The 18,430-nt window shown below is 32.9% G+C and overlaps 1 long non-coding RNA gene across 3 annotated transcripts; it reads left to right on the forward strand.

Moving 5' to 3' along the window:
* The first annotated feature begins 1,267 nt into the window (after positions 1-1,267).
* On the forward strand, positions 1,268-13,790 carry LOC127724451 (uncharacterized). 3 transcript variants are annotated; one of them, XR_007992514.1, is made up of 6 exons: positions 1,268-1,665; positions 2,994-3,085; positions 5,839-6,005; positions 8,638-8,751; positions 9,685-9,803; positions 13,423-13,790. It is a non-coding gene; the product is annotated as an uncharacterized LOC127724451 (long non-coding RNA). The 3 variants fall into 3 exon arrangements; XR_007992515.1 differs by lacking the exon at positions 1,268-1,665 and adding an exon at positions 2,559-2,664; XR_007992513.1 differs by lacking the exon at positions 1,268-1,665 and having other exon boundaries at positions 2,558-3,085.
* Positions 13,791-18,430: the final 4,640 nt, after the last annotated feature.

The following is an 18,430-nucleotide window of genomic DNA, read 5'->3' on the forward strand; positions in this document are numbered from 1 at the left end:
CAAATGTCCTCAATTTCTCTATTCTATTTATAAGGGGAACATAAATATCAATGATCAGTGTTGGAGCTGGGACTATTGTATAATAGTCTCCATAATAGTCCCAGGTTGGAGGCATTAATGTCATTAATACCATTGTGACGGGGTACTACTGGAAATAAGTTGTTTAAGAATAGATCAACCAAGGATTTGTTTATTGGATCAACGCTGATAACATTTTAAAACTGTGATACCCAAACAACCTTGGTATGAAATACTGTACAAAAATTCCCAGTAACCGTTGGGCTTAACATTACATAAAAACTAAAGATTGTGCCATTGACGGATCCAGAAATTTTCATAAGGGGGCCCACTGACTGCTAAAGAGGGGGCCTCCCTAGTCATGCATCAGTGATTCCCGATATAATAGATCAAAATTTTTGCCACAAAAAGGGTAGGGGCAGGGTGCTCTAAATCCGCCTTTATGTGCAACACGAACCTCCAAAATACATGGGTGAACTCAAGTATTGTGAATGATAAAGTTAGGAACTTTCTGCTCATCATGTGGCAACCTAGGTTTGAGTATACATGTAATTGCCAACTTGAAATTAAGTAAGTAAAACTTTGATTTGATTCGCCATATTGGCAAACATGTGAAGATAAGATCTGGTGAGCTTTTCGTCGAATATCATGAGGAGATAGTGTTAAAAATATTTGCATAGTTCATGAGTTGAAAATTATAAAACAAAATATATTGTTTAACCTTGGACAAAAAGATCAAGTCCAAAACTGGCTGTTATTTGTGTAGGCTACCTTAATCTTGAAGAGTATGCAATTCTAAATCAAGGAGGCGGTAGGCAATTTCCTAATAATATTACAAAAGAACTTGTCACAGATTCTTAACTAAACGTCTATCAGATTAGTAAAATTTCAAATTCACTGACATCTGTTGGACATAGATACTCAAATTGCAGAATCTTATTAGTAATAAAAAAAAAATCTGTGTTTTCTGTGACATCATTTTGAAAAATATATGTTTATATTTTATTTATTACATTCTAACTGTCTAACATTTAATTCTCCTCTGATTAGAATTTAGAGTAATTATCGCTTGTCAATTTTCCAAACTTCCCATGCCCCCCTCAGCAGAGTTATTTAATTCTGAATGGAACAAAATGTGAATGAGTTATAAATAATATATAAATGATTGAATATTCTTTATTTAGTTTTTCTTTATTCTCAATTCTTCCAGAGACATGTATCTGGGACTATTATACTAGTTAGTATAATAGTCCCAGCATGTATATGCTCTGAGAATAATGTCTTTGCATGATTCTTCATAATTAAGTATACTCAATTATTCTCTATGATCCTTCTTTCTATATTTTTGCTTTTCAACTATCTATATATTTTTTTTGTGTCCTTATTTAAATCCCCATTCTTGATTCCAGACTAACTCTCATATATATACGTAAATGTACGAAAGCTTGGCACGTCGAATACGGAAACCCGGAAATCTTTTCACCGTTGTCGTTTTTATACTATGACGCAAAATCCATGGACGCTCGTCTGCTGCTGAATTCATGTTTTAAAAGAATGGACAAAGATAGTCAGATAGTTGATACAAAGACCTTTGATTTTTCAAACTGATGGATCAAAAAGTTATTTTAAACAGATATATTGAAATGGGTTAGTAACTTACATTGTCGATTAACTGAATCCGGGGAACGAAAGTCAACGCAACGAAAGTGTTTCGTTTTGATGGATTACATACCAACTTATTGTACTTGGAAAGCGCTATGAAATGTAAATATAATCATGCGCATTTTTAGGAAGATGCTAGTGCTATACTTTTCACGAAAAACCATTTGACTTTATCCATGTCATGCATGTATAAACCCGAAAATCAGTCAAAGATGCACCTAATCGCTATTTACTCCATGCCGGATAAGTTCTAAAATTACACAACTTTTTCATCCAGTTGACGCTATCTGGGACCCTGTTTAAACAATGCACCATGCATGATACTTTTTAATGAGACCTGTTTAAAACATCGTAAATACTTCAAACACTATATTTTTTTGACTATAATTTGAGTTTGGAAAAAGTGGATCATAATCTATCAAAGTTTCCTATTGATCGCTTTCTAAATTTTTCCCTCCCTCAGCTCGTTACTGATGACCTTTGTTTGCGGCCTGTTGACCCAAACAGGAAGTTGTCTAAATGACTGTTTTTTCCGGATTGGACTAAATAGCGATAAGGTGTATTGGCAAAAACGGAAGCAAGTCAACTCGCCATATTGCAATTGGCAAAACGCCCCATTATTTTAAAATCGCTCCACTCTTGTTTAGGGAGCTACCATTTGATTTTTATGGGAGAGGGGGATTTGACGGAATTCGAAAAAATGCGGGACAGGAGTTTTGAGTAAAAAAATAAAAGCCAGGACCGAAAAGAATGAATAATAAACTGTCAGGACAGATATTACAACTAAAAACAATGCAGGATAACTGTTCATAACATTTTCATCCTAGCGCCCCCCCCCCTCCCCCCCCAAAATCAAGTGGTAGCTCCCTTCATACCAACTTGCTTGCCCCTCATTAAAAAAAAATCGCCCCACTTGTGAAAAGGATTAAATCCTGTTAAATATACAATGTACTCCTGCCAACAGTGGCAACTTGCCTAACTTGGGTAAAATCCAAATGAATATAATCATGATAATATATAATAAATATATTATAAACAGATAAAGGTCTACCAACTCGCCCTACATGTACTTTAAAAAAATGAAAACTTATCTACCCAGAATTTAAAAAAAAAATTGAAATTTAATATATGATATTTATTGAATTTAAATGATGTTTCACTTCTTAAAATATAATTGTAGATTCATTATTTACTATTATTTAATTTATGTATTTATTTGAAAATAACTTTATTCTTGCATTAGCTTAGTTATTTGCAAAATAATTGCAAAGAAACCTGTTAATTGTATCATAATCTATCTGATTGTTTTTTAGCCGACTCAAAATCATGCTGTTAATTAGGGCCCCCTGTTGTACATGTACTTAGGAATCGGACACCTCCAGAAGATGAAAGATCTACTTTACATGTACGTAATGTAAATATAAAAATAAGAAAATGTGGTATGATTGCCAATGAGAAAAGAGAGGAATTGGTAAAAGTCCGTGAAAATTCACTTGTTTTCCAATCCTAATAAAACTGTCATATTGTAATGTTTAAGGTAGCACAATACAAAAGCAACTAAATTTTATCAATATTTCATTTTCAGCTGTTTTTGTTACTTCTTAATATTCCAAAACCACAGAAGAAAAATTCATTTACATATCTTGCACTGTTAATGAGTTTTGATGATAATTAGTTTTATAAACAAATGCACGTGTCTGACTGATACAAGATAAGAACAAGTGGGCAGTACTTTGTGGTTAATCAATAAAATCAGTTGATAGCTTTATGACCACTGACCAGCAATACAAATAAAAGTTATGAAAAAGAGGTGGATTCGGGATTACCAGGAAAAATGAAGATAATGAATTCCAAATAAAAATACATTTCATTAATGGAGCTGCCAGGAGAAAAAAAACAAAGTAACAATTTGGAGATATAGAGGGAATCAAAATATAAATGTACAGTAATTAAACAAATGTAATTGTATAAAAATTAATGTACTGGAATTTCTTGGGGGAGAATGTTTAGATATGAATTCTTTTTAAAAGAAAATACAAATTAAATATTTCATATTCAAACTGCAAAATTGAACAAAATCTACTTTGTGTAAAACACCATATTGTCCTTGTATACAATTACAGTTCTAAAAATGCCCCATAAAGATCCCCTAAACTGACCAACTGATCATTTTGTGTACACATGCATAACTTACTTTTTGTAACAATCAAAAAACTAAATATATTATGTTATGTACTAAATGAATAAAATCCATATTGAAAAAATTAAATGCAAATGTGTAATTAAACTTCTGAGATCATTAGTAGTAAAGGTTTATCATGGTGGGCGGAGTTTTGACCATATCAGTAGCAACTGACTTACAGCAAGGTCAATAATGATATAACATCTCCCGCCAGATCTGGTTTTTGATGCATAGGGTGTGCATTTTCTCTATATATTTAGAATTGCTGAAATCGAATGCTTTCTTACTGGTCAAAACCTAATTGATTTATGATTGAAGGCCAATCCTGAAATATCCCAATGGTACATGTGTGAATTATATTGAAGTTAATGGGGTACAAGTAGGAAAATCCTTATTTATTCAATTGTGACACATTAATTTTTGTCATGAAAATGTAGTTTTAAATGAATTTAGCTCCTAGATGGGTGCCCCTATATATATGCCTGATTTTCACACATGTTGTTCCTTGACCAGTTATCTTCAAAAGGGTGTCTCAGATTTCCAAAAACATCAATAGAACAAATTTTATACCCAATTAAATTTAGTGATCTCTTATGAATTTAGGTTGCAAACTTCATTGAAAGTTTATGAGAGAATGAAATACAATAGGAAAAATCTGAGACACCCTTTTGGAGGTCAAACTGTGTTATACAAGAATCTATAAAATATTTTCGGATGCTATGAATAACAAAGAAGCTAATTTCATTCAAATGTGGACATCTCAATATAGCAACTAATTACATAATAATTAATTGTGTAATAATTATGTCAAGTTGACGTTTTCACCATTTGAAAGATTAATCTTTCTTCTTTCTTTTGGTACCTCATTTATAAAATTTAAAGCTGGATGAAAAAAATTACATCAGTTTAAAGTTGTCTGATTGGGGGTGAAAAAATCTTTGTATTGTGCTACCTTAAATAACCTAATTATTTTCAAAATAAAATCTTGTTTACACTAATGAGAAAAGACAACTCTCCATCAGAGATCAAATGACATCAAAGTTAACAACTAGAGGTCACTGTACATCCTTCAACAATGAGCAAACCCCATACCATATAGTCAGCTATAAAAGACCCCAAATGAAAATGACAAATTTGTAAAATAATTCAAACAAGAAAACTAGCAGACTAATTTATATACAAAACAAAGAACAAAAAAAACAAAATATGATACACAGCAACAAGCGACAAACTGAACCACTGAATTACAGGCTCCTGACATGGGACAGGCACATACATACAAATATGTACAGGATGGGGTGGGGCTAGACTAGTAGTTTGTGGTGCCGAACCCACCTCCTAACCTGGTATATTGATGTGAAAAGGGCTTAACTCGTCAGATCTATACAAAGTAGAAAGACATCTAACAAAACCACACTCAAGACATGGTGGATACTTACACATCCCCACAACAAAAAAGACCAAGTTCAGATCTGAGAGTACTCCCAGTTACTAACACCTAGTTCAAAGCCAAAAACAAAGTACATTGTACATGTACAATGTATTTACCACCAAACCTTGCCTGGTTTAGTCCATTTCTCAGATACTACCTTATATAAAATAGTCCAACTTTTGGTGTAATTTAAACAACTTTGAATGACTTAAAATTTCAAAGTATCATGATTATTAATAACTTAATCCCCAAAGATTGACATTATAAATCATGACAGATTCAGATATCCTGTAATATATACTGTACATGTAATCACTTTTGTTCATCCCTTCATTCAAGGGTCATATGGAATTTATATGATGGATTAGAACATTAATAAAATGATTAAATACTTTTTTGTAGTCATTTTTTTTTTCAGGGAAAGTTTGTTGGTCTAGTTTTAAAAAATCAAAGCAAGCCAATTTTGCCAGATCAAAATATTAAAGGCAATTTTGGCAGATACATTGTATTATAACTTCATTTTATCAAACATTATTTATTTTAGCTTTTTCAACGAAAGTACAATTACTTTGAGAAGTAGGAGAAGCTAAGCAACAGGACAGAATTCATTTGAGGCATTGCTTTCTAGATTATATAGTGGAGTCATAGATTGTCCTATTGATTTATGTGGATATGAGGAGCAGTAGTCAATGAATAATTTTGTGATGAGAGGTATGTAATGAAAATGATAACTATGTTTGAATAATTTTTTCTTGTCAGGTTCTGTACATGCAGTTTTGAAGATTTTTTTAAAAGTTTGAGGTCAAAGAGTTTAAAGTTTGATTCTTGTAATGTTGTGGGCAAGTTCGAAAATTATCCATGTTAGAAGTGACAAATTTATTTTTTTTACAGGTCATTTTTATAGAAAATTGCATTCAAAGCTCTCTTAATCGCTTGTTCTTTTTTGTCTAGCCACAACAGTTATGAAGCTGTGACTTAGGCATGCTGTTTTCAATAGAGGCATAGTCGTAAAAAAAATTGTTGATATTCATGATGAGGTCAGTTTAAGGAAACCAAGAAATAAAACCTTTGCACCTTTTGTTGGCGGTATACCATCTTTTCCGCAAGTTCATTGTTTTCTGTTTAGTATTAAATTTATAATTAAGATTTATTATTACATCGGTGATCCGTTTATTTGGCAATATATACAGGAATAATGTCACTTTGAAATGTATGAGTTAGAAAGTAAGTGCTATTAAAATTTAGGTTTACAGAAGTTATTCCGTGGAAATATATATTGTTTAATGTAATGAAAATTGCATTGCAAGCAATCCCAAACAGGTCTACATTTCTTTTAGATTATTTATGAAAATGTTTAAAAGAACAACCATATTGTATACTACAGCAAAAAAGTTTTGAGGTCGTATATTTCTATCAACTCGTTCGAAGACATTTGGTTTCCGGACAATAACTTCAGTTTAAGTGTATGAATGTCTATGAAATTAGATTTAAAGGTTCAATACCACAAAAGGAAGGTTGGGATTATTTTTGGCGTCATGGTTCAACCAGTGTAGGAATTAGGGGCCAAAAAAGGCCCAAATCAAGCATTTTTCTAAATTCAGGACAATAACTTGTTTATAAGTATTTTAATTGCTATGAAATTGTACCACAAGTAGAAGGTTAAGTTTCATTTTGGGGGTATTTGCCCAAACCATTCAGGAATTAGAGACCAAAAAGGGTCTAAAACAAGCATTGTCAGACTGGCCTATATTATTAATTGATCATGATAAGTTGTTCTCGTTTAGAATACATAAAATATTTGCCTCTGGACATTAAAATAAGAAAAAAAGTCAATCAATTTATGTTTTTGCATTATCAGAATGAATTTGCAAATATATAACAATTAAATTATGTTGTATCCTTGGAGCTTTTTCAATGACCTAGCATATAAATATAAAAAGATGAGGTATGATCCTCAATGTGACAACTATCAATTAATAGACCAAAGGACAAAGATGTAAACATTTACTGGTCAATGTACAGCCTTAAACAATGAACAAAATCAATACCATAAAGTAACCTACAAGGATGAAAAATATAAACTACATACAGTAATGGCAGACAGCAAACAACATAAGAACCAACTTTCAAAATTAGCCAAAAAGGACTGGATTCATCAATAGGTCTTATAATAAATAATAATAATTTAGTGTAACAATGTTTCACAGTTTGTCATTTTATGCAGTCTTAAGAAAAGTATGACTGTGTAATGTCAAAATATTCATTATATCAATAGGGTATAAAACTTATTTCTCAATGCAAGTATGCAAGGATGTACAGACAGACAAGTGTAAAACTTGATGCCCCCTCCGTTACGACAAGGGCATAAAAAAGAGATGCACAATGGGACTATGTCAGAAGTTTGAATAAATTATGAATTACATGTTTATGCAGAAAAAAACACATACAAATGTGTGTTCTTGTGTGCAGATATAACTAATTCCATGTCAAAATTCCATGTATGTTTGACAAAGTTGTTGATATCCAAAAAACATTAAAAAACTTTAAATGGGGATTTTCCAGTTTTGGGACAATAACTCAAAATGTGTTCACCAAATGGCAAGAAACTTTTGTGACTTGTTTGTATCTGTTGACATGAGCTCCCTTTCGATTTTTATAAATTTAAGATTTTATGTTTCCAAGTTGTGGGGTTATATTCATTTAAAAAAGGGAGATTTTCCAGTTTTCAGACAATAACTCAAAAATGCTTACATCAGTTTTCATAAAACTTTGGTGAATTGTTTATATTTATTGTCATAAGCTCCCTTTTGGTTTTTATTAATTTTAGATTTTATGTTTCAGAGTTATGTGATTTTATTCATAAAAAAGGGGGATTTTCATATTTCAGACAATGCTTTGAGCAGTTATCATGAAACTTTGGTGACTGGTTTATATCTATTAAGATAACCTCCCTTTAGTTTTTCATGAATGTCTGATTATGACATTGAAAAGTTATTGAACTTTATTCTTTGAATAAGCGATTGGTGTATCATGTGCTCATGGTGCAGCTGTCTATTTATTTTGGGCCAGGTTTTCAAATTGGTCTACATGCGGGCCCCCTTTTGTGGTAAAAATTTGGTTGATTATATAGGGAATCACTGAAGCATGACTGGAGTGGCCCCCCCCCCCCCCCCCCCCCTTTAGTTATAAAAAGTTCTGGATCTGCCACTGTTTACTGTCACATCACTAGGTAAATACAGAATTCTCCTAAACGGATAGGCTAATTGTTTGCAAAACTCTTTGAATACTTATTATAGTCTTGCATCCACATGCTATTAATAAAGTACTGTTTTCTCCCTTTCAGCTGTACATTGTATTACAACAAATGGACAGAGGAGTTGACTATTGATAGTGACTGATAATGGACTGGAGTAACCTAGGGTCCAATGACTCCATGCCTGACAGTCCATGTGTACATGTATGTCAACAGCCAATTCTAAGTAACCTTAAACATATATATACAAAAGACCTAAAATAATAGTATGTGCATCTATGGGAAACTTGTATGTCACTGTCATCACACAGTGTTGTGTGGCTTCATTACTGATTAGAGACTAATCAGATTATCCTTTACTTTAAGTTCAAATATAATGTACATGTACTCAATGATTATGACTTGCCTTCATTAACTTGTAATAATTATGATGCTGGATCCAACAAAAGTATTTTTTTTTTACCTACATTCTATGCATCAGTCTCGCTGATTTTTTAAGTACCTTGTAAATGTATATGGATATATGTATGAATTTAGTTGTAATACTTAGTTTTGAGCCTTGCACATATATACATCATTGTACATTGTCATAGAAGTTAAAATTACTTTGATCGCTGTCAGACAATGACAGAGTGTTTTGAAAATTGCTTCATAATGTTGATCAGATTACCTTATTTAATTAATAAAATGTTATTGTCACAGATTGAAATTTTTAGTATTTTATAAATAAGGTCTTACAATGTATGGTAGGATTGTCAATGAGAAAACATTCCATTAGTCAAAGAGGATGTTAAAAAAATTTAGGTCACTGTATGACTTTCAACAATGAAAAAACCATACTACTGTAAAAGCAGAAATTTTCGTGGTGGATTTAATTTTGTTTATTTCTACTAATTAATTAATGTTTCTACAGTATATAGTCAGCTGTAAAAGATCCTGACAAAGTGAGCAACAATCCAATCCAGAAAACTAGTGATGTTCCAATTACCATGTGCAGTATTGGTTATAATATAAAAATATCACTTGTTTTCTCTCTCTTTGCCAAGGGATAACTGTATTCCTAATTTATTCTTATTGGAAAGCAGACTGCATCAGGTTAAGATTTTATATGATAATCACAGGAATTTTAATTTTCAGAATTAGCTCCTCAGATGTAAGTGGAAGGGAAGCTATATACATTATATGTTTAAATGAAATTAACAACAGGATTAGATATTGAGGATATCCTATAGCTACAGTATATATAAATGTAACTAGTATGTATTTGTTACAGTATTTAATTTCCAAATGGTATAACAAAAATACTGAATTCCAAGGCAATTTCAAAAAAATCGTAAGGGTTCCGCAGAACCCAGTGTCTCGCCTACTTTTACTGTTAATTGCATCATTTTCTCATCACTTGGCGTCCGTCGACGTCCAATAACTTTTACAAAAATCTTCTCTGAAACTATTGGGCCAAATAAAACCAAACTTGGCCTAAATCATCCTTAGGGTATCTTGTTTAAAAAATGTATCCATTGACCCTGGCCATCAACCAAGATGGCCAATATTGCTAAAAATAGAACATGGGGTAAAATGCAGTTTTTGGCTTCTATCTTTGAAACCAAAGCATTTAGAGCAAATCTGACATGGGGTAAAAATGTTCATCAGGTGAATATCTATCTCTGTTGAATTTTCAGACGCATCAGACAACCTGTTGTTGGGTTGCTGCCCCTGAATTGGTAATTTTAAGAATTTTTTTTTCAATTTTTATACGACCACAAAAAATTATTGGTATCACGTTGTCGTCGCCCAAAGACACTTGGTTTCCGGACAATAACTTTAGTATTAGTAAATAGAAATCTATGAAATTTAAACATAAGGTTTATAACCACAAAAGGAAGGTTGGGATTGATTTTGGGGGTTATGGTCCCAACAGTTTAGGAATTAGGGGCCCAAATAAGCATTTTTCTAGTTTCATGACAATAACTTGTGGAACAGTGTATGGATCTCTCTGAAATTATACTACAAGTTTCCATACCACAAAGGGATGGTTAGGATTGGCTTTGGGGGGTTATGGCTCAAACCATTTAGGAATTGGGGGCAAAAAAGTGAGAAAAAACAAGGGTGTCCTGGTTAATGGACAATTACTTAAGTACAAATTACAGTGTAAGGGAGGTAATTCAAATACATCTTGGAAATTTGAATTGAAATTATGACCATAACTGAGGGAGAGATTTTTTTTTTTGGAAAAAGGGGGGGGGGGGGTAATTTTTTCTCCTCAAGATTTCAGAAATCAAAATCAAAAAGAAAATCCTTCAAATTTATTTTTTTTTTTTAAAAGGGGATGAAGGTCAATTAGCAACAGCATAGTGTATTACACAAAAGCAAAATTTTGAATATAAATTCAAATCATATAACCAATTCTAAGTTCTTTGACTACAGTTATTCTGTGTCAGAAACCTATTATGTGTCAAATATTGAATTGCAATCCAAATTCAGACCTGTATTAAGCGCGAATATTGTGTCCATATTTGCCCCAACTGTTCAGGGTTGGACCTCTGTGGTCATATCCAGCTGCGCTCGGCAAAGCAATTTATTGGTTATTATCTTGAACATTATAATAGAGATAAACTGTAAACAGCAATAATGTTCAGCAAAATAAGATTCACAAATAAGTCAACAGGATCAAAATGGTCAATTGACCCCATAAGAAGTTATTGCACTTTAAAGTCAAATTTAACAATTTTTTCGTAAATTTTTGTAATCTTTTACAAAAGTCTTTTACTGAAACAACTGAGACAAATTTAACCAAACTTGGCCATAATAAGCATTAGGGTATCTAGTTTAAAAATAGAACATAGGGGGAAAAATGCAGTTTTTGACTTATATCTTTGAAACTAAAGCAAATGTATATCGGTTGCATTATTTCATGCATCAATTGTAAAATAAAAAAAATATCAGGTGAGCGACACAGGCTCCTTGTAGCTTTTAGTTGGTATTGTAATTTAAATGAGGTTAAGACATGTAAGAAAGGGGCTTGAAAAATGAGGAATTATGTTTCTACAAGCACTTAGTAATCTAGATCTATATACTAAAATAACAAGGTCCAATTTGTGAGCCGGCATGACATAAAAATGACGATTCAAAGAATTCAACTTTATTTATAACTTGTATATATAGGACAATGGTGTTGATTAAAAATTACACCATTCCAGGCCCATTTGTTTTCCACATAATTATTACTACAGATAATTAACAAGTTCTGGGTCGAAGGGTTCAAAAAGAAAGATTTTGAAAGCAGAGAAAACTGTGCACCTAATGACCAGCATGACATTATTAGATGACAAAACGAAAAATCTTAAAATTCAGGCTAAAAATAAGGCTAAGGTACTTTGCTTCAGTCACAACACCATGATGTCCAGGAGTATTCTAGTATATATTATATATACAGGTAATGTGTAGTACACATGCATGAATAGAGTTAGTTTTCATTATTACGGTAATTTATGTTGATAAAATGAGAATATGTAGTATTATTGCCAATGAGACAACTATCCACCAGAGTCGAAATGACTGAATGTTAGCAACTATAGATCACTGTATGAACAGCTTTCAACAATGAGCAAAACTGATACTGCATCTAGCAAGCTATAAAAGGTCCTGAAATTACAGATGTAATACAATTCCAATTTACGTAAAAGACATTAAACGAAAAATAAATATGATAAACAACAACTATTATATTCCACTCCAGTTGTTCACACGATATATATATATATGTAAGTTTGGTAAATCATTGGAGATTAAATTGATGTTATCATTTTTTGCCTGATTGGTAATCCAATATTTGATGTATGTTTTACAAAAAATATATGCTGTTTTTGTCTCGCTTGACGGAGTCAAAAAGCGCGGCATAGGTATGCTATTTCTGGCGTTGGTGACGACAGCGGCGTCAACAATGTATTAGTTTGTGATTAGGTCTAGTTTATAGTGAACCACAAGTAGTAAGTCGAAGATATTTGGTATGCAGTTGTATTAGTATTGGCACATCTCATTACCATGGAGATTATTTGGCCCCGCCCCCTCAGTTATGGTTTATTGACTTAATTTGAAATTCTTGCTTAGTCTTCATGTATTAGTTTGTGATTAGGTCAGTTTATGGAAAACCACTAGTGGTAAGTTAATTATGATTGGTATGCAGTTGTATAAGCATTGGCATATCTCATTTCCATGGAGATTATTTGGGTCCACTCTCTCAGTCATGGTCTATTGACTTTTAAATTTTTGCTTAGTTTTCATGTATTAGTTTGTGACTAGGTCAGTTTATGGGGAACCACTAGTGGTAAGTTCATGATAATTGGTATGCAGTTAAATACGCAGTGGCATATCTCGTTTCCATGAAGATTATTTGGCCCTGCCCCCTCAGTCATGGTCTATTGACTTTGAAACTTTTGCTTAGTGTTCATGTATTAGTTTGTGATTAGGTTGGCTTATGGGAAACCACTAGTGGTAAGTCAATGATATTTGGTATGCAGTTGTATTAGCATTGGCACATCTCATTACCATGGAGATTATTTCCCCCCCCCCCCTCAGTTATCGTTTATTGACTTTAAAATTTTCTTAGTTTACATGTATTAGTTTGTGTTTAGGTTTTTTAAAGGGAACTACTTATGATAAGTCAATGGTATTTGGTATGCGTTGTATTAGCATTGGCACATCAAATATCCATGGAGATTGTTTAGCCATGTACCTTTAGTCATGGTTCATTGACTTTGAATATTTGCAAATCTTACATGTTAAAGTGTTGCTATTTTAATTTCAACATTTGCATTATCGAAATTACTCAAAAGCGAGACATATCTCTGTGATTACAGTTTATTTTTTTTATTACAGCAACTGTATTCCAAGAGTCTGATGGCTGATAATGTATTACAGAATTTTATCATTCAAGCAACATCTTAGAAGGATAAGTGCAAATGTATGAAGGAAGCCTTGGGTACAAATAGCAATTACAGCAATTACATGCAGGAGAGAACTCTTAACATTACTAACAGACATGTAGTTGTTATATGGGAGTGGTGTATTCAAGAAATCTAAAACACATGGAATTAAATATCGTGTATATTTTTTCAACCACAAGTACTCTCAGAATATAATACAATTCAAATTCAAATTATTGTGCCAACATGACAATTACAGTCTAAAAATGGAAAATGCATGTTTTAAACTGATTTTTATATAAATATTTGAAATAACAAGAATTTTTAGTTTATTGTGCAGCCAAACTTTGAGATCTTCTAATGGTATATGCCTGTTGTTTAGCAACATTTGTTTTCTTTTTGCCTTAACCTTAAGATTGGTGTTAAAATGAAAAACTGAAATAGATATATGAAATAAGAAGGAAATGGTTGTAAATAACAGCAAGACTTTCAATATGGTATATCAAAATATATTTCACAGAACTTTCTATTTCAGTTTATTAATACAATGAGATATGAGGTATAAATAAATCAGACAGCTACACAACAAAAACACATGAAAGGCATTAAGGTGCTAACATACAGTCCTCAACAATGAACAGGTGTCTAAACAATGTCATGATCTACTTAATTAACCAGAGTCTATACCAATCAAAGAGCTGCCATCAACACCAAATTCTTTAAATATTTTTTTTTATTAGGATGAGACTTAGACAACCACTGAAAAGGTTCCTGGCTTGAAACAGGCACAGGAATATGTGGCAGGGTGAAATACTTTTTTTCTTCAAAACTTTCAAAAGAAAAATTGGCATCTTTTGCAAGTAAGACTATTTCCATAATGGGATTGGATTGTCTCATGGCTGATAACCACAAAATAACTTGTACATACATATTAAAAATGAAATATACATTAGTGCATACATATTCTATAAATGAATCACCAATCCTTACATGACTTTTAAAAAAAGTATTGAGACTTGAACATAACCGAAAAAAATTCTAGGAGTGAACTAAGGTGACCTGGATATTTGCTTGCCTTCTTTGTTTTATTGCATCTTATCTCTTGCATTGGAGATATTGTGAGTTGGGAGTTGATAGATAAATATTTTTTGTATTGTTTAGGATCAAGAAAGTAAAATATAATGGAAGTATGAACACATAGTCAAGACCAAGAAGAATATTTATATATATCAAAATAGAATGTGTACTAGATTAGCATTAACTTATCTAAAATATGCTCAAATACTGTGAATTTGTGTGATTGATGCTCAATTCACCTTAATTTCATTTTGCCTGTGTATATATAGAGAAAACACATGTATAACGCATGTGTTAGAAAAATGTGTTAGAAATTGCATGTAATTCACATGAGAACTGAGAAACATGTCAACAATCATGGTAATTGGACAAATAGGAGGACATTTTGAAAAATATTTAATACAGGCACCATGCCTTTTACATGTAGTAATCACGCATGTATCACAGGTGTATTTCCTTACGCATGTGATTCACATGTGAAACGCATGATCACATGTGTGTATCATGCGTATCACATGTGTTTTTCACACATGTGTCACATGCGTGGCATGAAACGTCTCTTTCACATGCGTGTGACACGCATGTGAAACGCATGTGTCACGCATGTACACATGTGTGGCATTTTTGCCAGTGTATACATAAATAATGATGTGCACTTTAGACAATGGAATCTTGTTGATGTATCTCCTTAACGCACAGCTATGACTCCTAGTCCGGCTTTGGCAACACTTTAGGTTTTTTTTTATTATATATGCTCGTCAACGTTTGTATAAGCGTTTTTTTTTTTTTCTCAAATATAGGATTTTCTACCACTGGAATTACCATAGCTGTAAAACTTCTTGGAATTTTGGTCCTCAAGGCTCTTCAACTGCGTATGATTTTTTACCAATTTAACTTTTCTTTTCTTTTTACTTTTGGGGCGTCATTGATGTGTCTTTTGTATAGATGACACGCGCGTCTGGCGTACAAAAGTTTAACCCTGGTATCTATGACGAGTTTGTTTATAATGGGCTCAGGCTAGCATCACTGAAGAGACCTTAACGGTCGAAATGCGCATAACATGCAATACACTTGGTACCGTTAAATGTTAACTGTGATATGTATGATTAATTTATCTACAAAATCAAGTGGAGTAAGTATACCTTTGTTGTTTTTTGCAAACCCCAATCAAAATTACTAACATTTGTCAACAACAGATCATTGCAGGTGTCTGATGAAAAAAACGGTAGAAGAATGATGTCCTAGGGGAATAAAACGGATATCATGAGGACAGTAGGCAAACGAATCATGTCAAAAGCGACGACATGAGTGTGTGGACAGACAAGAAAAATATGTATACTTAAAGCGAACACAAAATTCTAAAGCTTGGGTAATACGAACTCCAATAAAAACCGAAAGTGAGATCAGGTGCTCCGGAAAGGTTATTATGCTTAAAATGCACATCCTCTGCATATTTACACAGATACATAAAGATTGTCATATACAACTGTCGTTTATAACCCAGACATAAAACGCCTCTATCATATTATTATTCATGAAAGGCAAATTGATAACAACAGCGAGAATTTTTAAAAAAACATTTTTTATACAATCACTTATATACAACATACAACTAATACAATTAATATGCATCAACACGCTAGCACGAGGATCTAGAGGAGGTTTACTGAATAGAAAATAATGGACAAAAAGTACAGAATAATGGCCAAAGTATATTAAAAATAGGCAAGAAAATTAAGAATAGAAAATAATAGTGTGCTGCAGCTGGTTGTACGAACGTGTCATTAGTCTAATGAGTCATTAAGTCTTCATTAGCCTAATGCATCATAAAGGCTTAATGAAGACTTAATGACCCATTAGGCTAATGCCACGTTCGTACAACCGGCTGCTGAATTATAAATGATAGAGAATGATGGGGGAAAAATATAATTAAAAATAGAGAAATATGGCCTTAAAAATAAAATAATACAGAAATGAGGACCCCATCCAGACCCTCAAACAAATACCATACAAACAAGATTCAGTCTTACAAATCATTCATAAATTATTCAAGTGTACAAACATGCAAGCACTAACAAACATCAAACATATACAACTTCATAGACAACAATCATGCAACTATACACACACACACACACAAACACTAGCAGGCATCATACACACACACGCACACACACATGCACCATACACACTTGTAAAGCAAACAGTCATAACACACACACACACACACATACATGATGCCTTCATTCAATCATACATAAACCATGCATACAACCATGCAATCATACACGAATTCATAGCATACTAGTACACAAAAATAAAGTACACTGTATGAATTGCAGTCAATTAAATGAAATAAAAGCTTTTGAATGGATTTGCATCATGATCAATGAAAATAATTTTTGTATACTTACCTTTATCTAAAAATCATTTTGAATCTATCATAAAGCTTTAGGAAATAGTCATGATAGTAAAACATACAAAAAAAGGATGTTATAAAACTACCCGTAGTGTCATAATTATCAATTTATCACAGCTAAGCTTAGAATTGTCACATTTGTCCTCATTGATGTCTGTATGTTGCTGACATTTTCTTTGCAGATGAAAAGCAAACGGTCTGGTCATGCTTGGATGGAATATACAGTGGTGTAGCAAAAAGGTCATTACATGATGATGATCCAGCCTGTTTAATTCGAGGCGACACAAGATATTTTATATTTACGCTATTCTGACGTTTTGTAGCTGGTTGATTAGTAAAGGTAGATGAAGCCTTCCTTTTGCGGTTTTCAGTGACTGCCGCTGTTGGTACAGATGCCACGGATGTGGAGGTAAATACTGGTACTTCCTTTGTTGACCTTCTATTTTCGTATGCTGAGCAAACGACAAAACGCTGATTAATACTGTCCCAGATGTTGCTGAAATTCACCTCACAGTCTGATTTTGATCGAATAAGTGTAGTGAATGGATCTGCTCTCTGTCTTGACGACAAGAAGTTCAGTTTGACGTTTGACCTTTGAAGGAGTGAGTTTGTAGAAATCGGAATCTGATTGAAGGCATTTTGTCGATGAACTGGTAGAAATGGCGTATGACATGGTGTCTTGGTGTTGGAAATCGGTTTTTTATGAAGCAACGGATGGGTCTTCTCGATTAGGTTGACGACAACCTCAGAGCAGTCGTTTAATTTTAAGGTTCTTGTTTTGGCAGGCTGACTTTGATAATCAGTTTTACTGAAACTTATTTTGCTTTTCCAGTCGTCTTTGGCAGCCATTTTGTCTACGACATCAAGAACAGAATCTCCTTGCATCAGCTGAGCAGCAATATCTGCTATATCGCTATCTATTCCGGAAGCGATATTTAGCTGCGGTATATCGGACTTCCGGTTATGTTCTCTGATTTCCTGTGCAGACCGATAATATGTTTCTTCATTCCAGTAAATGTCCTGTTGATTTGGTTGGTCGTCCTCGAGGGAGACACTTTTGCAATGAGAAGCAAGATGGTCTGAATAATCGGTGTATGAAGTGCAGAAGCCAGTATACGTTGGTATCTGAAATCAAAGATGTAATTCATTATTGATGCATTTTCATTTATTATAATCTTCACATCACTTTATTATTTATTAACTTCCGGAGTACCTGACTTCATCCGGTTTTTAGTGGAGTTAATTCTGTCTAATCTTGTTTGCTGTACTGTTGTTTGACTTTTCGTCGTTTGTTTTAGCCATGCTATTGTATGTGTTGTTTTTTTTTCTTTTCGGTAAATGACTTTTAGAAAAATGAAGACATTATAATATTCCTAGAGAGCAGAGAATGCCTTAAGTGTAATATATTAGAGGATGAAAAACATTTTTATTAGCATGTGAATTGAATAAGGAACTGAGAAACAAC

This window comes from Mytilus californianus, unplaced genomic scaffold (assembly GCF_021869535.1).
Source record: "Mytilus californianus isolate M0D057914Y unplaced genomic scaffold, xbMytCali1.0.p SCAF_14, whole genome shotgun sequence".
NCBI lineage: Eukaryota > Metazoa > Mollusca > Bivalvia > Mytilida > Mytilidae > Mytilus > Mytilus californianus.